The sequence below is a fragment of the Tamandua tetradactyla genome, chromosome 10 (genome assembly GCF_023851605.1).
Source record: "Tamandua tetradactyla isolate mTamTet1 chromosome 10, mTamTet1.pri, whole genome shotgun sequence".
Lineage (NCBI taxonomy): Eukaryota > Metazoa > Chordata > Mammalia > Pilosa > Myrmecophagidae > Tamandua > Tamandua tetradactyla.
The window spans coordinates 66,506,729-66,533,791 of NC_135336.1; the positions used below are offsets into that span (position 1 = coordinate 66,506,729).

The following is a 27,063-nucleotide window of genomic DNA, read 5'->3' on the forward strand; positions in this document are numbered from 1 at the left end:
GAGACAATTTAAGAAGTTTAGCATTAACTGTAACCAAAAAATATTAAATATTTGAAGATTTGTAGAGAAACTGCCTTTCTAATCTCATTTTTTGGCATTTTCAATCACATTACCTACTTGGAATTTCTTCAAAATGCCTGTATTTTTGTGTTCTTCTCCATTTTTTTGGCTTCATATTTATTTATTCTATGTGTTTGTTATTGTATGTATTTTGTTCTACTAAATATGATATTCTAAACAGGTATGATCATATATCTTTTATCATTTAATCCCCACAATGACCCAGCAAAATGTGGTTTATCATCTCTTCAGCAAAAGGCTCAGAAAAGTTAAGTAACTTAAACTAGACCACAACACAAAACTGTAGATGCAGAGGAGATGAGTGAAAAAGATGCCCAATTCATATTGGCAAACTTTGTCCTCTGTTCTTCACTATTCAAGTTATCATGTCAGAATATATGAAATAAATAAATTATATTTATCTTAAAATCAAATTATCAGTTTACATTTTCAAATGGTGTGTGTGTACAAAGGGAAAAAGTCATAGAACAGTAAAACATTCATCTTACTTAACCGCAGGGGAAGTTAAATCCTTTCTGTAATTGACCAAATGTTCCAATATTTTTATATAGAAATTAATGGCTAAAGAGATTATTCACGAGGCTCAAGATTTTATTTCCATATAGATAAAAACTGGAAATTCACCTTAAATTTATTTTTCTTCTGTTGCTGTTATTAGTATAGGTTGATATTGCAATCATTACATTTAAATTAAGATGTAGAGGAATTGATTTTTTTGGGTGTTTAGTTCCATGAATTTTAACACATCTAGAGATTCATGTGTAAAAATCAGCACAAAATAATGGTAACTTTTAGAATATTTAAGAAGAGATGTGAACACCCCAGATTTCATTTCTAAATGTTCACTCTGGCTGCTTTGTGTAAACATATCGTAGGTTTGTTTGAGGATATGATAAACAAACCTACGATAAAGATAAAGAACAGGATATCTTTATCTGGATAAAGAACAGATAAAGAACAGCTTCATCACCCTATAAAACCCTCTCTTGGTTATCCCTTTTTATGTTGTCTTCCCCATATCTCTTTTATCTAACAACCACTAATCTGTTCTTGCTCACTATAGCATTGTCTCTTGGGGAATATCTTATAAAAATAGAACCATATAGTATGTGACTTACTTCTTTCACTTGGCAAAATATCTCTGAGTTTCACTCTAGAAGTATGATTTCATGTGAACATACATTTTTCGTATTTCTTGAATAAATGCTAAGGAATAAGTTTGCTGGGTAAATGTGTAATTCTGTAAGAGAGTGCCAAAGATTTTTTGCATTTCCATTAGAATTCGGTGAGAGATTTGTTTGCTCTGCAGCCTTTCAACACTAGTTTTCTCTTTTCTTTTTTTTTTTTCATTTCAATCATTCTAGTAGGTATGCATCATATTTCATATGATTTAAATTTACATTCTTTATGGTCTAATGATGTGTTTATTTGTTTTCCTTATATCATCCTGGGTGAAGTGCCATTTGAAGACTTGCCCATTTTACTATGTTGTATGTTTTTTTATTGAGTTTTGAGCGTTTTATGTATTTTGGATAAAGGCCTTTGTCAGATATTATTTGCATATATTTTCTCCCAGTGTGAAGTTCGTCTTTTTATTTACTTAGCAACTGTTTAAGAGAAATAGTTTCTTCATTTTATAAAGTGCAATTTGCCACTTATTTTTATGGATTATACTTTTGCTGTCACATCTAAATAATATTTGATTAATCTCGCTCACAAATATATTCTCTTATTTTTTAAATACTATTTAGAGCTTTAGGTTTTATATTTAAGTGCATGATTCATTTTGAGTTAAATTTACATAAAGTATGAATTTCAGGTCATTCTTTTATATATATATATGGATGTCCAATTACTTCAGTAACATTTGTGTTGAAATTGTCTTTGCACCTTTGCCAAAAATGAATTGGTCATATTTTTGTGGGTGTATTTCTGAATTGTGGACACTGTTCCACTGATCTATGTATCCATTTGTGAATAGCATACTGTCCTGATTTTGAGCAAGTTTTAAAAAGAAGTACAACTCCTCCAATATCATTCTTTTTAAAAATTCTTTTGGCTGTTCTAGTTTCTTTGACTTTTCCTATAAATTGTAGAATCAGATTGTGCAAGTCTCCAAAAAATTATTGCTGAAATTTTAAAGTTAAATTAAATACAGATAGATTTGAAGAAATGGAACATATTTAATATGCTGAATATTCCAATCCATGAGCTCAGTTTTGAAACCATCACCAACTAACCCACTTTTTGACTGAAATAGCTCCTCCCTTACTGGTTTGCAGAAGTTTGCATTTCCTTTGTTTAATTTTTCACCTTCTCATGTTTATTCAGAAAAAACTTGCTTCATTGCAAGAAAAGTTACTGTTTTCTCTCCCTTTGCAGCACTTGCTAAAGCCAGCTGCTGCCAATTCTAGCCACAATGGCATGTGCAGTAGGGAGAAGTCCTAACCTAAAGTTACCTTCCTTAATTATGATACTAAAAAATCACACCTGATCATGTGACACTAAATAGCACAATTGGGAACTGCACATGCTCCACTTTAGATTCCACCTTAACCCATGCATCTCACCCTATACTGAACCCTTATCCCATCTTTCTCAAATGGTGTGAAACCCATTGACCCCTTCTGCTTGGGTAGACAGACCTGAGGTTTACCTCCTGTCTCTTTGCCAAGCTGCTAGCAATAAACTTTCTTTTCTGAAAATCTTGGTGTCACAGCATTGACTTATGTGCGCACCAAGCAATGAGCCTGCTGTGGCAGGTAACAATTTGGTTACCCAGATGGGACATGATCGTAGAGACCCTGCCTGAGGATCCCATGGGATGGAGATTTCCAGCAGCCAACCCTGTGACCACCAAGACCGGTCTAGTCTAGAGGTTCAATGATCAGGACTTCCATTTCCACTGGCATCGTTGCCCTTATGGTGCAGTTTCATTTTAAAAGGACAAACAGTTCCAAGCACAGATGTCTTCTAGGTAACTAACTATGTGGTAGCACCTACTCTTTGTAAAACCTGTTCATTTTTTTTTTTTCTGGCTTTCTGGTTGTTTGGTTTTTATTAAGGTTGTGGATTCAAGTCCCACTTAACGGAAGTGAGAATGCCCAAATTGTCCCCATAAAGGAGACCTGGACACCTCACAAATCACTCACCAAATGATTCTGCTTTCAGGGGATGAGGGTGACCAAGAATGCCAGGGCTCAAGGGTACATTCCAACTTTAGCAGCCACATCACAATTTCTCACCAGGGCCCTGGCTGTCTATATTAGGTGAGAAAGAAACTTATATACTTTTAAATTGATACCGGAGATGCCTATTCTGTTTTGAATCAAGAGCAGGGAAGTCTTTCACCAAGAACTGTAGTGATTATTTAAGTATTTGGAGCCTCAAACAATAAGCTTTTTCTGTAATCACTTGAATGCCAAGTAGGAAATCCAATATGAAAGTTTTCTCTATAAGTCTTTATACAGAATGTTCTTTAAAGAATGTTCTTTGCCCTAATAATCTTTTCAGCAGAAAAAAAAAAAAACGACACTGAAGTTTCCCTCAAACAGACTTTTCCCCTTCATTCTGCTCTGCAATACCTAGGGGAAGTACAATCTAAGATTCCTGAAGACATCCTTTGAAGATAAGGCCAGAGGTGTGGGCTGTTGGGCTGTTAGGTAAAAGCCAGAACTGCTGAACCAATTCAGGCAAAAATAAGGGCTGACATAAAAATTCCTAACCTTAAACAATGCATCTTAAATATAGAAGCTCCAGAAGGCATAGAACCACTAGTAGACTCTTTTCTACAAAGTCAGTTAATTCAACTTTGTCAAACTCCATAGAACATCCATATCTTACCTGTACTAAAAGTAGGTGCTAAAGAGAAGCATGGGTTTGTGCAAGATCTGAAATTAATCAATCAAATAGTAGATATCATGGATCAACCCATAGAGGATCCAGACCTGGAGATGTTCATCGACAGAAGCAGTTTCATTGAACAAGGACACTGGAGAGTTGTATATGCTGCAGCAATCCTACAGGACATACTAGAGGCTGAGCCCCTTCCTCTAGTTACATCTATGCAATAAGCATAATTCATAATTCTCACCAGGACCTTAGATTTAAGAAACAAGAAGAGGGTGAATATATACACAGACTGTGAGTAGGCCTTTTCAGTCATCCATGGAAATATTTTTAAGGAGAGAGAGCTACTAACTTCTGGGAGAAAGGAAATAAAACATGCTGGCATGGTCACAGCCCTACTAGATGCCACAGGAGGTCACAATTATCCTTTGCCTGGAGATCAAAGGAGTGAGGCCCTGATATCAAGAGCAAACAAGTTAGCAGTTTGTGCAGCTAAACAGGCAGCTAAATTTCAACAACCAACAACCGTGGGAGCTTTCATACCAAGCATTAACTTAATTTCTGTCATACCAAAATATTCCTCAAGATGACATCGAGAACTGAGCAATGGGGATTTCATTCCAAACTGTGGCACCCCTACCATCTGCAGTGTGACCCAGAGCCAACAGGGAAGCTAATAAAAGAGATTCTTGAAGGCTGGATTTCTAATATGGAAAAGTAATATTAACTCCCCAAAATGTAATGAAAAGAATTATCACTCATCTTCTTCAAGGTACATATAGGAGAGATGCCATGTACCAGTGGTTGTGAAAATATGTTGTTGGCTCTAATTGAGAAAAACCATATAAAAGGTGACTCAAACATGTCTTCTCTGTGCTAAAAATAACCAAAGACAGGTCCTCCTCAACCCAAGAAGGGGGTCCAAACAGAGGGATGGGATCAGGGTAAGACTGACAAATAAACTTTACTGCTTTGCCAAAAGCCCAAGGAAATTACAAATGCCTCCTTGATTTTAAGAACACTTTCTCAGGATGGGTTAAGGCATTCTCCTGCAGAACCAAGAGGGTATCTGAAGTGACAAAGGCTTTACTAAAAGAAATTATTCCCAATTTGGAGGGCCATGCTTGATTCAAAGCAATAACGGGAGAACCTTTATTGCCAGAATAACCCAAGAAGTGCCAAATGCCTTAGGCATTCATTGTAAGCTACATACATCTTGGAGACCATAATCCTCAAGAAAAACTAAAAGGATGGACCATACTCTAAATAAAACTATAGACATAATTTTTCAGAAACCAACCTGACCTGGGGCAAGTTTCCACCATTTACACTGCTTAAGAGCAGCCCCCAGAAGCAGGCTCAGTTTGAGCCCCTGTAAATAGTGTTTGGGAGCCCCTTCCTTAAAATCAATAGTACCAATTGCCTAAATAATGAACATGTAATTGGTGAATTAGAAATGATAAAATATGTCAAATCCTTAGAAACCACTCTTCCTGCTACTCACTAATATACTTTTGACCAGCCCCTATTTCCCACTGATATCTCCCTACATTGCATAGATCTGGGGGATTATGTGCTTTTTAAAAATTGGAAAATATAGACCCTAGAGAGTCAATTGAAAGCCCAGCAGGATGACTGCCTGTAACCCATTCTTCTGTTAAGTTGTAGATAATCTGGCCTTGGAGTCATCATTCAGGAGTGAAAGTTATCTCCAACCAAGAAGTGACTTTCCATTCTCTCTTCAGAAAGCTGAAACCTCAGTGGAGCTGTTGACACTGAAGTGAGACTGATGTACTAGCAGAAATCCCTCATAGCCTCCTGGTTATACCTGTGAACCTATCACAGACCAGAAGTTACTTTTTAGAAGAGCCAAATATAAGTAATGATTGATAAAGACTGTACAGCTTGGCCATGAATTCTTTTTCTTATTGGTTGAATTCTCTTTATTATCTTCTATGAATTAACGTCTGCTTGCCTCTTGCCTAGTGTTGGAATCATTTTCTTTGGAGCCAGTAAAAACTACATAATAAAGGACAAATATACCATATTTCCTTCTAGTTGTGCTATTTAGAATTGAAATGATAAGATTTCAAATAAATGGTTTTCTTTATTTTAACTCTCATGATTCTGTTCACCTATAACCTTTTTTGCTTCATGGAACAGGACAATTGTAAGGAAAACTTTGATATATCATCACAAGCCTTAGGCTGGGGAGTACAGTTGCACAGTTAATGGATATGCCATCCAAACCCTTATAAAACTCCAACTCCTACACTTCTACACCCATAACCAATTTCCTCTAAGCTCCTAAGTTCATCTTGCTAATGAGTTTATCTTGCTAATGAGGTTGAACTTCCCATAGAAGTAGAAGTGCTCATCTTTAGCTCCTTCACTTGCTTTGATCTTAGCCCCTGGCATAACTGTTCCCTGGAAAATGGAGGGGTGTATGGAAATATAATACTAAGCTCTTCTCAGCCACCCTATGTTATATATAAACATAGAGCTAGAATTTCCCTAATGGCTAATGATGTTGATCATTTTTTCATGTATTTGCCATTCATATATTTTCTTTATAGAAATGTCTACTCGAGTTTGTCCTGTTTTTCAATTGCCATTAATTTCTCCAACTACCTATGTCTATATCCCAACAACTATTATGATTCTTTTTATTCACCCTGAAATGATATACTCCCGTCTGCCTCACACAAGTTCTTCTCTCACCTTGCAGCCAATACCACATACTCACCTATCGTTTCCCAAAAGTTACTTAAAATCAGTAGCCACTTAAATAATGTCATGTATCCATATCCTTCCCCTCCATCCTGAAGTATCCTTATGTCCCTTATTACTGATCAAATATATCTTTTAACTATATTTTAAATTAATTTTTATTTGCGAACACTCCATACCCACCAAGCCAAAACTCCTTCAAATATATTTTTGGCCCATTCACACACACGTAAAACTTTCCTCCTGTTCCACTCCCTCAGGAGGCCCTAGGTCCTTAGATACTTCCTCTAATTTTTTCATTTGATTTCCTTTCCTCATTCCTGCCACCAAGGTACAACCCCCAGCAATCTTTGAGTTATAGGTGATAGTTGACTATAAGCTGCACTTGAGCGAGACCCCACAAAACTTTTTCCAGTCAGCTTATTTAGGAACATATTTCCTGAGTTTCTAGAACACATCATTGGTGGCCACATCTCCATTGAAATAGTGTCCCCCTTACTGGGTTGCAGAAGCTTCCATTTCCTTTGTTTAAGCTCTTCTAATGTTTATTCATAAGAATCATGTTTCATTGCAAAAAATTTGCTATTTCCTTTCCCTTTACAGAGAAGATGTCATCTGGGTATCCAAAAGGGTGGCAGAATCATTTTTCCATAGTATCCTATGTATTTACATGTCTGCATGAGAAGCTAGAAAGGCAAGATCATAACCTGAATAGGTGTTTACTGTGACTAATCAAGGCATAGGACATAACAAGATGGTGGGGGAGGGCTGATTTAGTCCACTTGTCATGAGCAATGCATTGTGGCCACTCTGGGAATAGCCCCTAAATGTGCTTCTTAGGCTGTATCTTGTAGTTGACATCTCTCACATTTACAAGTTGTAGATTGGGTTTACATTAATGAGACAAGTACTCCATGTTCCTGGGCTCATAAGTACATGGTGTAGATCTCACATAGCAGAAGCAGCAGCAATGGGAAATTCACCTATTTTGTAGATGTCATCAAGGGCAAGTTCATTGTTCTCATCTTTCAGTCAGGGTTCATCCTCTGCCTATCTCCTGAAGGATTCCAGCCTCACTGAAGATGAAAAGCAATATTCATTATTGGCTTGGATAGTCTAGCAGTAGTCCTTGTGATTAGATCCTTGTGCATTAATATGGGTAACATGAGTAGTATCTTCTATATTGCCAATTGTTTTCAAAGGTCTCTTCCCTACACTGCGGAATCTTTGATTTTATCATTTTATTTCCTTCATCAACTGACCAGACTGCTAAGCTATTGGTAATGGTCCTTGATTTAGTAAATAAGGACATGGTGCTACTTGGGTCTTAGTGAATCAGGGCCTAGAGGATAGCTCACAGTTTGACCTACTGGGGACTTTTTACATTGCCAGAGATAGTACATGATCTACTCAAAGCAAGGGAAACAGTGGCAGCAGCCCAACAGACAATGGACAGCTTCAGCTTGGCCAATCCATCAGTAAACCAGCACTGAGCATCCTTGAGTTTGTGTCCCTAAGATATTAATGTAGAGAGGGAAGGGTCAGGGTCCTCATTTTGTGTTCAATAGGACCATTATTGAGTGAGTACTACAGCATTTGTTTATGCAAACATGTCACTCATTGGGGCCTCGGTAAATATAATCTTGAATGTGCCAATTACATTTGAAGACATTCTGTTTTTGAGAACTATTTTGCTGAGGGCTCTGATTACCCAAGACCTAGAACATGATGGAATATATGGCCTCAGCAGGGCTTGGGGGCTCTCAGTAATCTTTCTGTTTAAAAAATGCTGAATAGCATACCAGACATTGTCTCTTGAAAGGGAAGTGACACTGGGCTCTACCCGGGAAATTCTTGGTGCCACAATTCCAATAGTCTGTGAATTGCTGTTCCTCTCTCCTCTACTTGAGGGAAAAATCAGTGACCCAGGTGGCATAAACCCATAGTTCTAATGGAGATCCATGCTCTAAAGGTGCTAGAGACAGAGTGGCCGAAATAGCTACTTGGCTGAAATAGAAGGAAGGCATGCTTTCCTTCTGTTCTCTAAAGCGAAGTATCTGTTTTCCATGTCACCTGATTTGGGGCTGCCAAGAGGTTATCAAGATGAGGCTATCAAGATGAGGTGCCATTATGTAAATAGTCTAATGTCTAAGACTGCAGGTGCCAAAGGGGTCACTTCTGGATTCAGTATCCATAGTTTGTAATCAACTGCCCAGCTCCACTCACCTTTTTGAATGGCCACACTGGACTTTTAATGACTGAAATGGTGAAGTGGAGGACACCCGCAGATAAAAGATCCCCTATGAATCCTACAATGTCCTTAACCCCATCAAAGAGGCTGTATTTGCAACGTTGGGCAATTTTGTGAGGAAAGAGAAGCACTGGGAGTGCATGGCTTATCACTTGCCCACCTGTGAGAGCCAGAAGTTGAGAATGGGGGAGTATATTTCCATAACCGTCACTGGGATATTGTCAAGATTAAAAAACAAAACAAGAGATTACAAACTTTTTTTTAGCAAATGACCACTTTATTACCTACACAGCACAAAGGATCCAAAAGAGCAAGGGAAGAGATCTCATCCTGGCCAGTCCCCCAGATAGACCAATTACTCAGATTAGGCTTTGTGGATGTCAATTCCACACTCCTCACTTGGTATCAGAGTGGAGGAATGGATGTCTGCTGCCCAAAGATGGGATATTTCTATGCCTCAGAGGTAGGTGCTCTTTACTAGGGAAAAAGTATGCATCAATCAAAGTGTATGCAGAGTTCCTGCCCTGGCGTTTTGGTTTGCTAAAACTGCCAGAATGCAGTATACTCAGATATGGATTGGCCTTTCAATAGGAATTTATTATTTTGTAAATTTACCATTCTAAAGCCATGAAAATGTAAGAGGAGGATATGTTCCCTGAGGAAAGGCATCTGGCATCTGGAGTTCCTCTGTCACATGGGATGGCACATGTTGGCATCTGTTGGTCCTTCTCTTCTGGGTTCTGGTTTCAAAATGTCTCTCTCTCTCCAAATGTCTCTACACATTTCTCTCTTACTTCTCTCAGCTTTCTGCATTTCATCTGTCTCATAGAGGACCCAGCAAGGGGATTCAAACTTACTTGAATGGGCTGGTTCTCATCTCATGGAAAAAACCTAACCAAGAGATCCCACCCAATAATAGGTTTGCCCCCACAGGGATAGATTAAGAGAACATGGCCTTTTATTGGACACATAATAGCTTCAAACCAACACACCTGGCAAGTAACTATGGCTTTTGTTCCTGGTTTGGGGTTCAAGGTATGGTCAGGCCATTCAATTAGACTTAAAGTCTCCCTGAAGCTGTGTGGAATGGAAGTATAAAGAAAAGAATTGGAGCAGATGAAAACTGGGAAATGGTCACTGAATATGTCTGTGACTTCTTTAGCATCATTTCAAATATTATTTCTTCTTTGAATTTTTGTATTCAATTGCTTATTGCTAACTTATAAAAATTCAATAGATTTTTGTTTTTGTTTATGTGACCTTGTATACTGCTAATTTCTAATAACACATATTTGCATTTTGGAGTTTTTTGTATATTCCTTGGGATTTCCTCTGTAGATAATCATGTCATCTCACAATAGGAAGTATTTCCAATTATTTTATTTTATTGTGTTGCATTGTATTTATTTATATTTAATTTAATTTATTTTTTATTTGAATTTAATTTAATGTTATTTATTTTGTTGCCTCCTTGTAATATGTAGAATGTCCTTATAATGTTGAGTAAGGATGTTGAATATGGATCTGTGTGACTTGTTCCCAATCATAGAAGGAATGCATACAGTCTTTGACCATTCAGTAAGATGTTAGAGTATGTTAGCTGATGTTTTCTTGTTGTTGTTTGTGCCTTCATTTTTAGATACTCATTGTCAGACCCAGAATGTTGCTGTCTATGCCTATTGTGCAGAAAGGTACAATGAATTTTATACATTTATTCATTAATTCATTTCTTTATGCATTCATTCATTGATTGTATGAATTGTTTTATTCTATATCAATTGAAAATATATGTTTTTTTTCATTTGTAGACAATCCATCAACTCATTCCATCATTGGGTACAGAAATTCAATATTTTCATTTTATTATGCATGGTAGAGTTATGAAAAATTTTTGTATTTTAGTAAGTTAAGTGGAGATAAACTTAAAATATTAAAACATTAATGTTGATGCTTAATGCCAGTAAACACTATTGGACATAATAAACAAACATTTACATACACACATGAATATCTATAATTTATAAAGCAGTAGAGATCACATTTCTTAAAAAAAGATAGCAAATGATCAAAATGGCCTGTAATTTCTGTTACAAAAGTAAATGAAGCCTGAACGGTGGGTCAGCTTCTTCGCCAGATCTCTTTTAAAAATATATTAGTGGGACAGCATCACAGCAAAACAAAATGTGCATCAAAAGACCTCATCATGAAATTAAAAAACGCAACCACTGGCTATTATTAAAAAATGGAAAATAACAATATTGGAAATTACGTGAAGAAATAGGAATATTCATTCTTTGTTGGTGGGAATGCAAAGTGGTGCAGCTATTGTGGAAACAGCTTGACAGTTTCTCAAAGAAGTAAGTATGGGATTATCATATGTCTTGGCAATCCTATTTCTAGGTAAGTGTATTCCCAAAAACAGATTGAAAAACAGGAACTCAAATAGATACTTGCAAACTGGTGTCATAGGATCATTATTTGCAACTACCAAACTCTAAAAGTGACTCAAGTATCCACTAACAGATGAGCATATATATATATATATTCATATATAAATAATAATCATTTATATATATAAATGGAATATTATTCCATAAAAGGAATGATGTTTTGATATATGCAACAAAATGGATGAACCCTGAAGACATCATGCTGAGTGGAATAAGCCAGGCACAAAAGGATCTCATTGATATGAAACAATTAAAATAAGATAATTCATGGAATCAGAAACTAGAATGTAGGTTACCAGGTGTGTGAGAGGGGGCTTGATATAAGGAGTTATCACATAATTACTACAGTGTTTCTCTTTGGGGTGTTGGAAAAGTTTGGGTAATTTATAGCAGTGATGGTAGCAGGACCTTGTGAATATAATCACATCACTGAATCATATATTTGAATACTTTTGGCTGTATATATGCTATTAGAATAAAAATTTAACAATAACAGCATAAGACAATACAACACAATCAGTGAACAGCAGTAGAAATATGGACTTTAGTTAAATAGTATAATTATAATAGTACTGCTGCATCAATTTACCAAATGTGCTACTTTAATGAAAATGTCAATAATAAGTAAAAATGTGTGTGAGAGGGTATATGTGAGGTCTTTGTATTCTCAGCCTATTTCTATAAACCTACAACTTCTCTAATAAAAAATGTTTTCAAGAAATTAAAAATAATTCTGTACTAAAATCCCTCTTTTTAAATTGGAAAGGATGTTTGTATATATATATGTATGTATATCTATATACACGCATGTGTGTATAAAAAGAGAAAATTCAGTAGGGCTGTAAAATAATACTAGTACCATTGAACTTTTCCTGTTTAATATTTTTTCTCATTTAAGTTAATTTAGATATCATCCACAAACTAAAAGCTCTTGGAAACCATTCAGAAAAATGAACGAATAAAATATGAATAAACAAACAAATATATTTATGTTTGATTTGGTCTGACCAAAGCTTTATGTAATTTTTTTACAGTACATTACTGTACTGTAATAGAGGAATAATTTTAGTTATTTCACAAATATTATGAATACCCACTGCCAATACCTATTTTAACAGGAATTTGTAAATCACAATTCTAATTAAAATGAAAGGAGTCATCCATGACTTTATTGCTGAGACTATGTGGTTCACTATTTTCAGGTCATATCTATTTTTCTATCATGTCAAGCTTAAAAAATAAAACAAGAAATTACAAACTTTTCAATAAACACAAGGAAGAAGCACCCTGTGCTCTCTATTTTTAATATTTCATTTTATGAAGCCCTTCTCACTGCAAAGATAGAGTGAGTCATATTAAATTTGCTGTGAGTTCAGCCCTCTCAGTCTGACAATCTTCATTTCACCAACAAAGACAAATGAAGGAGCAGAAATTGTACAATCACATTGCTCATTTTATCACTGTCAACTGTAAACAAAATCATTTACTCTAAAAAGATTTTTCAAAAATATTATTTATTATACTCTTTCTCCTACCTGTTATTACCTGGCTCAAAAAAGTTTTCTGAAATTGGAGCTATTTCTTGGGAATAAAAAAGACATGCTTTTTAGTGTTAGTTATTCTTTTTTTTTTTTTAATTTTTTTATTAATCAAAAAAAAGAAAAGTGGGCGGGCCGCGGTGGCTCAGCGGGCAAGAGTGCTTGCCTGCCGTGCCGGAGGACCCCGGTTCGATTCCCGGCCCCAGCCCATGTAACAAACAAACAAACAAACAAAATATAATAAAAAACAAGAAAATGTTTAAAAATGTTTCCCTTTCTTCCTCCCTTCCTTCCTTCTCTGTCTTTCCTTCCTTTAAAAAAAAAAAAAAAAAAAAAAAAAAAAAAAAAAAAGAAAAGAAATTAACACAACATTTAGAAATCATTCCATTCTACACATGCACTCAGTAATTCTTAGTATCATCACATAGATGTATGATCATCATTTCTTAGTACATTTGCATTGATTTAGGAAAAGAACTAGCAAAACAGCAGAAAAAGATATAGAATGTTAATATAGAGAAGAGAATTAATATAATAATACTAATAAAAATATATATATATAAAAAGGAAAAAGAAAAAAACAAAAACAAAAGATACAAACACACAAACAAACAAACAAAAAACCATATTTCAGGTGCAGCTTCATTCAGTGTTCCAACCTAGTTACATTACACTTAGGTATTATGGTGCTGTCCATTTTTGAGTTTTTGTATCTAGTCCTGTTGCACAGTCTGTATCCCTTCAACTCCAATTACCCATTATCTTACCCTGTTTCTAACTCCTGCTGGTCTCTGTTACCAATGATATATTTCGAGCTGATTCTCGAATGTCGGTTCACATCAGTGGGACCATACAGTATTTGTCCTTTAGTTTTTGGCTAGACTCACTCAGCATAATGTTCTCTAGGTCTGTCCATGTTATTACATGCTTCATAAGTTTAGTCTGTCTTAAAGCTGCATAATATTCCATCGTAGGTATACGCCACAGTTTGTTTAGCCACTCGTCTGTTGATGGACATTTTGGCTGTTTCCATCTCTTTGCAATTGTAGATAATGCTGCTATAAACACTGGTGTGCAAATGTCCGTCTGTGTCTTTGCCCTTAAGTCCTTTGAGTAGATACCTAGCAGTGGTATTGCTGGGTCATAATCCATTCTGCCATTCTATGTCTTTTGATTGGGAAATTCAGTCCATTAACTTTTAGTGTTATTACTGTTTGGATAATATTTTCCTCTACCATTTTGGCTTTTGTATTATATATATCATATCTGATTTTCCTTCTTTCTACACTTTACTCCATACCTCTCTCTTCTGTCTTTTTGTATCTGACTCTAGTGCTCCCTTTAGTATTTCTTGCAGAGCTGGTCTCTTGGTCACAAATTCTCCCAGTGACTTTTTGTCTATAAATGTTTTAATTTCTCCTTCATTTTTGAAGGACAATTTTGCTGGATATAGGAGTCTTGGTTGGCAGTTTTTCTCTTTTAGTAATTTAAATATATCATCCCACTGTCTTCTAGCTTCCATGGTTTCTGCTGAGAAATCTACACATAGTCTTATTGGGTTTCCCTTGTATGCGACAGATTGTTTTTCTCTTGCTGCTTTCAAGATCCTCTCTTTCTCTTTGACCTCTGACATTCTAACTAGTAAATGTCTTGGAGAACGCCTATTTGGGTCTATTCTCTTTGGGGTGCGCTGCACTTCTTGAATCTGTAAATTTAGGTCTTTCATAAGAGTTGGGAAATTTTCAGTGATAATTTCTTCCATTAGTTTTTCTCCTCCTTTTCCCTTCTCTTCTCCTTCTGGGACACCCACAACACGTATATTTGTGCGCTTCATATTGTCATTCAGTTCCCTGATCCCCTGCTCAAGTTTTTCCATTCTTTTCCCTATAGTTTCTGTTTCTTTTTGGAATTCAGATGTTCCATCCTCCAGTTCACTAATTGTAGCTTCTGTCTCTTTAGATCTACCATTGTAGGTATCCATTGTTTTTTCCATTTTTTCTTCTTTGTCCTTCACTCCCATAAGTTCTGTGATTTGTTTTTTCAGATTTTCTATTTCTTCTTTTTGTTCAGCCCATGTCTTCTCCATGTCCTCCCTCAATTTATTGATTTGGTTTTTGAAGAGTTTTTCCATTTCTGTTCGTATATTCAGCATTAGTTGTCTCAGCTCCTGTATCTCATTTGAACTATTGGTTTGTTCCTTTGACTGGGCCATATCTTCAATTTTCCGAGCATCATCCATTATTTTCTGCTGGTGTCTGGACATTTGATCAGATTTCCCTGGGTGTGGGACCCGACTGGTTGAAAGGTTTTTCTGTGAAATCTATGGGCTGTTTTTCTTTTCCTGCCCAGTAGGTGGCGCTCGTCTGTCTGCGGGGCAGTCGGCCCGGGAAACCGCGCGTGGAGGCGGGGGTCACTGGCCACCGCGGCTTGGGGGAGTGCCGGTCCAAATTGCCCAGCTGGACCGAGACGCCAAGCGTGACGGGAGGGCCCCGCTATCCAACGTTCCCAGTCAGACCGGGGAGCCACGTGCGTGGAAGGGACCCCAGTCGCCAGCCGCCCCTGCCAGGAAAACGCGCGCCCCTCGGGTATCTCACCGCAGCGGATTCTCCCTGCCCATTCAGCCGGTCCAGAATGGGGTACGCTGTCTTTTTGGTCTCTGTGGTGACTCCGGGAGCTGTTTCGTATTGTTTCTGTTTCTTTAGTTGCTTTTCTGGAGGAGGAACTAAGACCTGCGCGTCTTACTAAGCCGCCATCTTCTCCGGAAGTCCTAGTGTTAGTTATTCTTAAAATCCTTAAAATGGAATAAAATTTAATTAATCCTATGAATACTATTAGTATCCAGTTTTTGTTTAAGTGATTACTTATAATTCTTACTTTATCCAATGATTCAAATGACCTTGCTATTTTATAGCTGATCAAGAAATTATAAAATAGTTATTACTGGGAGACAGTAAGAGTTAAAATTTCCATATAAAATGTCTGTGGCCAAACTTTCACTTAATTTTCAGTTTTTATTTAAATTATAAAGAGAAGAAATTCCAAACATCAAAATTTTAATTATAATAATTTGAATAAAAGTGAAAAAGAAAAGTAGTTATATGAACTTACTTAAGAATTTATGCAAGAAGTATTCAGTATTATGCTAGGAAAACAATAAAAATTCTTTTCCTGTTTAATATTTTTTCTGATTTAAGTGAATTTAGATATCATCCACAAACTAAAAGCTCTTGGAAACCATTCAAAAAAATGAATGAATAAAATATGAATAAACAAACAAATATATTTATGTTTGATTTGGTCTGACCAAAGCTTTATGTATTTTTTTTTTCCTCAGGCCATAAGATACTAGTTAAAATTTGGTAAGTGTGGACTCTTCATATTTAATCTATCTCTGTGCTCTTTCACTACATTTCTGTATAAAGGGAAATTTTATAATGTATCTATGATATATATTTTAAATATAAGCACATTTTCTGTGGCAAGTATATGTCTATTTCCCCTGCCATCTAAAATTATATCTTATGATATTTACATATAAATATATGTGAATATCGGGTGCACGGGTGTTTCAGTGGTGGAATGCTCGCCTTCCATGTGGGAGACCAGAGTTCGATTCCCAGACTATGCACCTAAATATATATATATAAATAAATAAATAGATATATGTGAATATGAATCCATGGAATACATATTAACTATATGAATTACATGTATACATATATATATATACATAAATTCACGTATTTACATTTAATTTTAATCTCAAAAGGCAACTATGGTTTACGTATTAGAGATCTTTTTTGTTCTTTTCTGTATGTTGTATATTAAACAATGTACATGCACAATATGAATGCTTCACATTTTACCTATGTCCATAGGGAGAACAAAAGGGGAAAAATCTTTTAGGTTTCAACCATGAAACCTCCGTGACTTTTGAGATTCAGATATATTGTCTCATTTCCTGTCACGAGCCCACTGTATTCCCATGATTTTTACAAATTTTTGAGTGTATATATTTTGGAGTTGATATCTGTATTGACTTTCCTCTTCTGTTGAACTTTCATCTTCACTTGAAGTTCAAGTTATTTTTCTATTCTAACTTATTTGCCACTGATCCAAGTACGCTCAGCACTTATTCTTGCTTCTTGCTTTCCTAAACACAAAAGATCCTTACAATTCTAGTGGATAGTGAACTTAGAGGTTTTGGCATCTGGAATGAGGTCCACAAACATGTCTAATTAGAAAGTTAGGCATCTTGGAATTTAAAATCCTGGGACCCCACAGTCATTGGTCACCTTACTCTGCATGTTACAGCTTTCTGTCAAGTTGTTGAACTTCCACTATCTCCCCTTTCTCTACTCTTTCCTTCTCCTCTCCTTCCTCTTTTTGCCCCAAATTACTATTAGATCATGGGAGGCTAAAAACTTTGAATAAGAATTTAAATTATGTTATTAAAATACACATGCGTATTTTATTTTAAAATATTCCAAAATTTCACTCATCCTATATTCAACATCAAAATATTGGATATAAGTTTTACATGTAATTTGTGGGAAGTCACATGTTTCCAAAACAAATGTAATTGAGGTAGCACACTTATTTTAATATTTTTAAAATTATTATTGAACTTATTTCAATACATTTTGAAGAAGTTATACATCCATGCACACACCATATTGTTTAATATATAAAATATTTACATCACCCCCTTTGCCTCTTCTAGCAAATACTGCACTTAGGCAACTGTTGATGAGCCTTCGATCATTGTAAATCATATTTACATTTTCTGTTATGCTGTATACATGGATTTATACACTGTGTTGGTTTCACATGGTATACCTCACAAAAATATGTTCTTAAACTCAATCCGTTCCTGTGGGTGTGAACCCATTGTAAGAAGGATCTTTTGACGATACTACTCTAGTTAAGGTGGCTCAATTCAATCAGGATGTATATTAATCCTATTACTGGGGTCCCTTGTAAGCAAAATAAAATTCAGAAAGAGAGAGAGAAAGCCATAGGAAGCAAGAAGCTGAAATTCTGTGGAACCCAGAAGAAAAGGTAGGGACAAGGAGAGGCTGTCATGTGGATTTCCATGTGACAGAGAAGCCTAAGATCAAGGGTCACCAGCCCCAGAGCACCACAGTCTTCTTGGAGAAAGCATCATCTGATTGACACCTTGATTTTGACTTTTTCTTAGCATCAAAACCATGAGGTAATAAATTCCCATGGTGTAAGCCGCCTTAATGCATGGTTATTTGCTTGAGCAGCCAAGCTGTTTTAGTATGTGTGAAATTAAAGCATACAGTCTGTTCCTTCACTTATCTGACTTATTTCTGTCAACATGATGTTTTTGAGAGTCAACTATATTGTTACAGTTCATGAGTCTTTATTTTTTAATTATAGTGCACAGTTGGTTTATCCATTCACTAATTGAAAATTTTTGTTGTTTTCAGTCTTTGGCTATTACCAATTAAGCTGCTATGAAAATGTGCATATGAGTGTTTATGTAGCTATGCTTTCTCTTCCTAGGGAAAGCACCAAAGAAACAAAGGTTTGGACATGTAGTAAGTGCATATTTAACTTTAAAAGAAATCTCAAAAATGGTTTCTAAAATGTTACTTTTTCAACAAAACATATGAGTGCTTTAGTTGCTCTATGTCCTCAATAAGATTTGCTATTGTCACTTCACTTTATTAGTCAATCTTTTATGTGCATATATTTTATTTACACATATTTCTGTTATCCAGTGATGCTGAACCTATTTTCATGGGATTATTGGCTATGCACACACCTTGTCTTTCATATTTAAAAAAAAATCTTTTGCACATTTTTTCTTATTGAGCAGTGAGAGTCATTTATGCTATTATATATTACATGTTACATATTGTTAATTTCTACAACATATAAACAAATGTTGAGATTTTATTGAATACACAGAGCAAGTTGAGATGAATTGACATTTTATTAGTTTGGTAATCAATGAACATAGGATTTGTCTTCATTTATTTAGGTCTTTCTTAAATTCTCATAACAGTGTTTTGCACTATTCAATGTTTAGAACTTGCATGTACTTTTCTAAATTTATCATCAAATATTTCATGCTTTTATTATTTATTTTAAATTTAATTTTTAAACATTTAAGTGTTTTTTAAACACCCTGTGCCTTCCCACGTAAGAAAGAGCCTCAGTTGCAAGTTAGCTGCCTTTCCTCTGAAGATCTAACAAAATTTAATTTTACTAAAAGCCATTCTGCCTCTGGCGTGTTGCATTCCAGCAGCTAGCAAACTAAAACACTTTGTAAGTCAATTTTTGTAATCTGTATCTTTTAAGAAATTTTCCCTTTCATTTATGTTGTTGATTCTATTGGCATAAAATTGTTTATAATAGATCCATACCTATTTTTAGTATTTCTAGGCTATCCAAGGATGTCATCCCTTTAAATCTTGATATTGGCAATTTGTATTTGTGTTTTCTCTTTTTTAATTTGTCCGTCTATCTAGATAGACATCATTTTTTGTGGGTAATTTAGAAGATCCAGCTTTTTGTGTCACTAATTGTATCTGTCCTTTTACTTTGACTATATTTTATGTTTATTATTTTATCTTCCAACTTATATTGAGCTTAACTTGTTCTCAATATGGTAGAAACAGATTGTTGATTTTAAATTTTTCTTGTACTCTAATATATGAAGTTGAAGCTCTAGTTTTCTTACTATTGCTTTAAATGAGTTTTCCAAATTTATATATATTTTGTTTTCATTTTCATTAATACAAAATATTTTCTAAATTATTTTGTGATTTCATCTTTGAAACAAACATTATTTAGCAATATGATGTTTAATTCCCCAATATATAGGGATTTCTGGGTATCTTTTTATAATTATTTTCTAATTTAGTTGCATTTTGTTAAGGGATGACATCTTGACAATTTGTATCCATTTAAATATATTGAAGGCAGGTCACAGTGGCTCAGCAGGTAGAATTCTAGCCTGCCATCCTGGAGACCCGGGTTCGATTCCCAGTACCTGCCAGAGCCAAGTCAGAAAGGTAAATATATTGAGATTTGTCTTTTATTGACCCATGTTTATCTTCATGACTATTTCATGAGTACTTAAATGGGTGTTCTATCATTTCTCAGTGGGGTATTCCATAAATATCAATTACTTCGAATTGACAAGTAGTGTTTTTTCAAATTTTCTATATCTTTACTAGTTTTCTCTCTACTTGTTCTACCAATAACTAAGAAAATGTGGTCATTCTTTCAAATATATTTTGTACATAGCTGTTCCTCCTTTCAGGTCATTTAGTTTTTGCTCTGTGAAGAAACATTTAGGATTGTGATACACCCTTTTATATATGGTATATTTTCTTTCTCTGAAATCTTCTTTATCAAGTATTGATATTGATACTTTATCTCAGTTGTTTCCCTTCTCACATGGATTGTCATCCAAACCATGAATACAATTCTTTCTTTTTTTTTAAATTTTTTTTATTAATCAAAAAAAAGAAAAGAAATTAACACAACATTTAGAAATCATTCCATTCTACACATGCACTCAGTAATTCTTAGTTTCATCACATAGATGTATGATCATCATTTCTTAGTACATTTGCATTGATTTAGGAAAAGAACTAGCAAAACAGCAGAAAAAGATATAGAATGTTAATATAGAGAAGAGAATTAAAATAATAATACTAATAATATATATATATATAAAGGAAAAAGAAAAAAAACAAAAACAAAAGATACAAACACACAAACAAACAAACAAAAAACCATATTTCAGGTGCAGCTTCATTCAGTGTTCCAACCTAGTTACATTACACTTAGGTATTATTGTGCTGCCCATTTTTGAGTTTTTGTATCTAGTCCTGTTGCACAGTCTGTATCCCATCAGCTCCAATTACCCATTATCTTACCCTGTTTCTAACTCCTGCTGGTCTCTGTTACCAATGATATATTCCAAGCTGATTCTCGAATGTCGGTTCACATCAGTGGGACCATACAGTATTTGTCCTTTAGTTTTTGGCTAGACTCACTCAGCATAATGTTCTCTAGGTCCATCCATGTTATTACATGCTTCATAAGTTTAGTCTGTCTTAAAGCTGCATAATATTCCATCGTAGGTATACACCACAGTTTGTTTAGCCACTCGTCTGTTGATGGACATTTTGGCTGTTTCCATCTCTTTGCAATTGTAGATAATGCTGCTATAAACACTGGTGTGCAAATGTCCGTCTGTGTCTTTGCCCTTAAGTCCTTTGAGTAGATACCTAACAGTGGTATTGCTGGGTCGTAATCCATTCTGCCATTCTATGTCTTTGATTGGGAAATTCAGTCCATTAACTTTTAGTGTTATTACTGTTTGGATAATATTTTCCTCTACCATTTTGGCTTTTGTATTATATATATCATATCTGAATTTCCTTCTTTCTACACTTTATTCCATACCTCTCTCTTCTGTCTTTTCGTATCTGACTCTAGTGCTCCCTTTAGTATTTCTTGCAGAGCTGGTCTCTTGGTCACAAATTCTCTCAGTGACTTTTTGTCTATAAATGTTTTAATTTCTCCTTCATTTTTGAAGGACAATTTTGCTGGATATAGGAGTCTTGGTTGGAAGTTTTTCTCTTTTAATATTTTAAATATATCATCCCACTGTCTTCTAGCTTCCATGGTTTCTGCTGAGAAATCTACACATAGTCTTATGGGTTTCTCTTGTATGTGACAGATTGTTTTTCTCTTGCTGCTTTCAAGATCCTCTCTTTCTCTTTGACCTCTGACATTCTAACTAGTAAGTGTCTTGGAGAATGCCTATTTGGGTCTATTCTCTTTGGGGTGCGCTGCACTTCTTGGATCTGTAAGTTTAGGTCTCTCATAAGAGTTGGGAAATTTTCAGTGATAATTTCTTCCATTAGTTTTTCTCCTCCTTTTCCCTTCTCTTCTCCTTCTGGGACACCCACAACACGTATATTTGTGCGCTTCATATTGTCATTCAGTTCCTTGATTCCCTGCTCAAGTTTTTCCATTCTTTTCCCTATAGTTTCTGTTTCTTTTTGGAATTCAGATGTTCCATCCTCCAGTTCACTAATTGTAGCTTCTGTCTCTTTAGATCTACCATTGTAGGTATCCATTGTTTTTTCCATTTTTTCTTCTTTGTCCTTCACTCCCATAAGTTCTGTGATTTGTTTTTTCAGATTTTCTATTTCTTCTTTTTGTTCAGCCCATGTCTTCTTCATGTCCTCCCTCAATTTATTGATTTGGTTTTTGAAGAGTTTTTCCATTTCTGTTCGTATATTCAGCATTAGTTGTCTCAGCTCCTGTATCTCATTTGAACTATTGGTTTGTTCCTTTGACTGGGCCATATCTTCAATTTTCCGAGCGTCATCCATTATTTTCTGCTGGTGTCTGGGCATTTGATCAGATTTCCCTGGGTGTGGGACCCAGCTGGTTGAAAGGTTTTTCTGTGAAATCTCTGGGCTCTGTTTTTCTTTTCCTGCCCAGTAGGTGGCGCTCGTGGCACTCGTCTGTCTGCGGGGCCCACCAGTAAAAGATGCTGTGGCTCCTTTAACTCGCCAATCCGAATCTCGCAGTCGGCCTGGGAAACCGCGCATGGAGGGGGGGTCGCCGGCCACCGCGGCTTGGGGGAGTGCCAGTCCAAATTGCCCAGCTAGCCCGAGATGCCAAGCGTGACGGGAGGGCCCCGCTATCCAACGTTCCCAGTCAGACCGGGGAGCCACGTGCATGGAGGGGACCCCAGTCGCCAGCCGTCCCGGCCGGGAAAACGCGTGCCCCACGGGTATCTCACCGCAGCGGATTCTCCCTGCCCGTTCAGCCGTTCCAGAATGGGGTACGCTGTCTTTTTGGTCTCTGTCGTGACTCCAGGAGCTGTTTCGTATTGTTTCTGTTTCTTTAGTCGCTTTTCTGGAGGAGGAACTAAGACCCGCGTCTTACTAAGCCGCCATCTTCTCCCTACAATTCTTTCTTAATCTTCATTTAGTTTTTAACTTCTTACTGCAGAAAAGTAAGTTCTATAAGCATTATGGCTAAAGTCATGGAGTGAATAAGTTTAATTGGTAAATTTGAGAATAATTAATGAAAAGTGTATATCTTATTCCTAATATTTCAATAGTTGAAAACTTGTATAAAGAAGAAATTTTGGAAATCAGAGGGATGGTTATGTTTGACATAAACCCATGTTCTGTTACAGATTTCAAAAAACTCAAGAAAAGAGGCATTGTAAACTTCTGCAAGAGGAATAATCATGGGGGCAAACTAAATAAAGATGATTGTGAAATTTGTTTAATTAAAAGCTTTAATTAAAGGCTTCAGATCTTTATCCCATTCTGTACCAAATAGTAAAAATCCCTCCCCTATTCTAGCAAAAGATTAAATGTTTCGTGTTTGGAGTATTTAAAAAGAGGCTCCCTGGTCTGGAAAGCATCAAGGAGAGTTGATGACATAGGTGCCATATGCAAACATGAATGTTGGGTCCAGGTATCAGTACTCTGAATCTAGAAACACACTATCATTTTCACACACTCAATGCAGAAATCCTGAGCACTAGGTTTTACCTTTCAGATTAGATAATGGAAACTTCTGATCCACCCTCAGGAGAAAGACTGAAAGATCATCCTGCCGTGGAAATCACTGTTAACAAATTTCCGATGACCTTTTAATACCTCAATTTAAGAAGAACATACAAAAAGTATTACCTGTCTGAACAAAGTGTTGGCATGAATGAAACAGGTAAATTGAAAATAGAACCTCATAAATAAGCAAAACAAAACTACAAAGACAAACAGGAAATTCACCATTATCTCCTCAAAGAGATAATATGCTATATCCTGAAAACAATAGCAAAGTAACCTTAAAAAAGATTCAAAGTGAAAGAAAAAAGATCTTGTAAATTTAAAATGTGGAGGTAAAATTGAAAAGCTCAACATAATATTTGAAATGGAATTTTGGAAAATCTTCTGGAAAATCTGATTGTGCCAGTTTGAAAGGATTTATGCTTCCCAGAAAAAACATGCCTTAATCTTAATCCCATCATGTGGAGGCAGTCTTTCTTTTAAAGCCTGTTCAGTATTGTAGACTGGGAACTTGATTAAGTTATCTCCACGGTGCCCATTGTGGGTATTATCCTTGGATTAGAGGGAGATGTGACTCCACCCATTTTACTTAGGTCTTGATTAGTTTACTGGAATCCTTTAAAAGAGGAGACATTTTGGAGAGAGCCAGGAAGCAGAGCACCCACACAGCCAGAGACCTTTGGAGGTGAAGAAGGACAACGCTCCCAGGGGAGTTTCATGAAACAAGAGGCCTGGAGAGGAAGCTAGCAGATATTACCATGTTCACCATTTGCCTTTACAGTTGAGAGAGAAACCCTGAACTTCATTGGCCATGTTTGAGTGAAGGCAACCTCTTGTTGCTGCCTTAATTTGACATTTCTATAGACCTGTTTTAATTTGGATATTTTCATGGCCTTAGAACTGTAAACTAGCAAGTTAATAAATTTCCCCTTTTAAAAACCATTCCATTTCTGGTATATCACATTCCAGCAGCTAGCAAACTAGAACAGTGACAAAGAGACAAAAAATATAAAAAAATATGAAAATAGGTGAGAAAATACTAAGCAATTAATATTTTTGGATGCACATTATGTGAATAAGAAGACCCAGTCAACAAGAAATATATTTTTCCATGCATATTCCCAACTGTACAGTAAAGATAATAGTGACAATTTAACAGGAGTCTGTTAAATTGAAATTGTCAATGGTGCTTCTTTTTGGATTGTGATTTGGACTCCTAATTATTTTTTCCAGATTTACAAACAGTAAACAAGCTATAACTTGGTGGAATAGTTTTAATTTCTTGAACTAAATTAAATAATTAATTTAATATATAGTTGCATATATATTTCAAAGTGTATTTAATTATATGCTTTAATTATATAAATGTTTTATTAAATATATGTAATTTTCATGTCATATTCTTTTCCTTTTAACATATACATGAAACCAAAAAAATTTTATTCTGATATTTATACTCTATTTTGTACTATTTGAATTTTTCACTAATTCTGTAACATCAAAAATATCATTTTAAAGGCTACATAATAACAGCAGTTACTGAGTTATGATTTTGTTGTTAGTGATTCTTAGGTTTGCTTTCAATTATTTGCTATTTTAAATCATCATCATGCGTGTCATAGTCATCAGCATCATCTGAATTACAAAGAGAGATTTAGCACTTTAAATATGACAAGCAGTATATTAGAAATTAGGGTGTTTTCGTTATTACAGGAACCCTACAAGGTATGTATTCATATTTTCCTTTGCCATTGATATGGGGACTGAGATACAGAGAGTTTATATCACTTGCTATGATCACAGAGCAAAAAATGGTGAATCCAGATTTGACATCAGGTTAAAGTTCATAATCTTTATCACAAAGATATACTGAGAATAACAGATGTACTCATGTAGATAATTTCATATTTTGGAATATTTCTTGTAGGATCAAGTTACAATGGCCATAACTTCATTATACTCTAGAGATGTTATTTTCTTTAATGGGGATGACAATAATATATTAAATTCTTCTGATAATTAAACAAATTTATCATGCAAAGTCATTAGCAAGCATCAAGCCTGGACCTAAATTAGCACTCACTGCTAGCTACTAAAGTTGTTTATTCCCAGGTTAAATGATATCACCAAATTTTAATATTCTTCTTTATATTGGGAGTTGCTTTCAATTGTTGGGTCTTAGGCTGTTTTTGTTGATTTTTGTATATATTTGATGTTTTTGTTTGTTTACTATATAACAAACACCATTGGCATCAGAGTTTAATATGTTTGACTGTGAACGTATTTACTTTTTCCTATTTAAAATCCTTGCTTTAGGACTTTGAAAAAACATTTGTAGTTTCATGTTTATATTATACCCATTTACAGAATTTGACAAATATTTAGTTCAATTTTATAAAGTTTGAAATCTTTTGATATAATTCGAGTAACTGATAAATGCAAAATTTATGTTGTATGTTGTATGTAATTAAAATGGGGTTTTAATTTGCTCTTCAATTCTCAGTATATTATATATGTAATTATATATATTTATAATATATATGTATCTCAATTAAAGCATAATTGATTTATTCCATTGTTTGCATTATTCTTAGGACATTACTGAATTTGTTTTTTAATACCCAGTCTTCTGTTTCTTCTTAAAAATTTTTTGATGTTTTTGTTTTTTTTAACAGTTCTGTTCACATACCACACAATCCATCCAAAGTGTACAATTAATGCCTCTTGCCGTAATCAGAAAGCTTTGCCTTTATCACCACAATTATTTTGAGAACAATTTCATTGATATAAAAATAAAAATCTGGTACTCCTTATACCCTCTATTATTGATATTAGGATTGGTATGATATCTTTGTTACAATTAATGAAAGATTACAATATTACTGTTAACTTGGGTCCATAGTTTGTATTATTCATATAATAGTGGCATAAATTTGTTCTAGTTCATGGAAGAACATTCTTATATTTGTTCTATTAACAACAGGCATCATTTACAAAAAAAATCACTATTTTATACAGTTCTATGTTTTAGCCTTTAGCTTTCCTTCTAGTGACATAAACAAAGCTAAACTTCCCCTTTCAACCACAGTCACACCCATAATTCAGTGCTGTTAATTGCACTCACAATAATGTGCTGCCATCACCTCGATTTCCAGATGTTTACAAGTCAATAATACAGTTTACAGGACTATTCTTTTTAAGTTCCAAAAAAAATTCTACTGGTTTTTTATTTCAAATTTACATTAACTGTAAATTAACTCAAATAACAAGCTTCCATATATCTTTCATATGAAAAGGATGTTATGTTTATCCATTTATTAACATATTTTAAACAGCACATGCATTGCCTCATTAAATGTCCAAAACAAACCAACATAGTGGCTATAATTATGCCTATTTTGTAGAGGAAGAAAGAATGCCTTAAATATTATCAATAACTGTGCAATGTCACAACACTATTAAGAAGTAGGTTTTGGCTTTGAATGCATTACTTTTTGATACCAAATATTATATATGTAGTCACTGAAGTTCCTTTATTACTTCTATAATGGTTGCATATATATTGTTTTTAT

General features: G+C 35.0%; 1 long non-coding RNA gene across 1 annotated transcript in view; it reads left to right on the top strand.

The window, feature by feature from the left end:
- The window catches only part of LOC143647963 (uncharacterized), a 46,834-nt gene extending 23,623 nt beyond the window's left edge, over positions 1 to 23,211 (top strand). Inside the window, exons 2-6 of the long non-coding RNA XR_013158282.1 lie at positions 10,551 to 10,602; positions 16,234 to 16,258; positions 18,432 to 18,466; positions 19,860 to 19,948; positions 23,110 to 23,211. This is a non-coding gene — a long non-coding RNA (uncharacterized LOC143647963). The remainder of the gene's footprint in view (positions 1 to 10,550; positions 10,603 to 16,233; positions 16,259 to 18,431; positions 18,467 to 19,859; positions 19,949 to 23,109) is intronic.
- Positions 23,212 to 27,063: the final 3,852 nt, after the last annotated feature.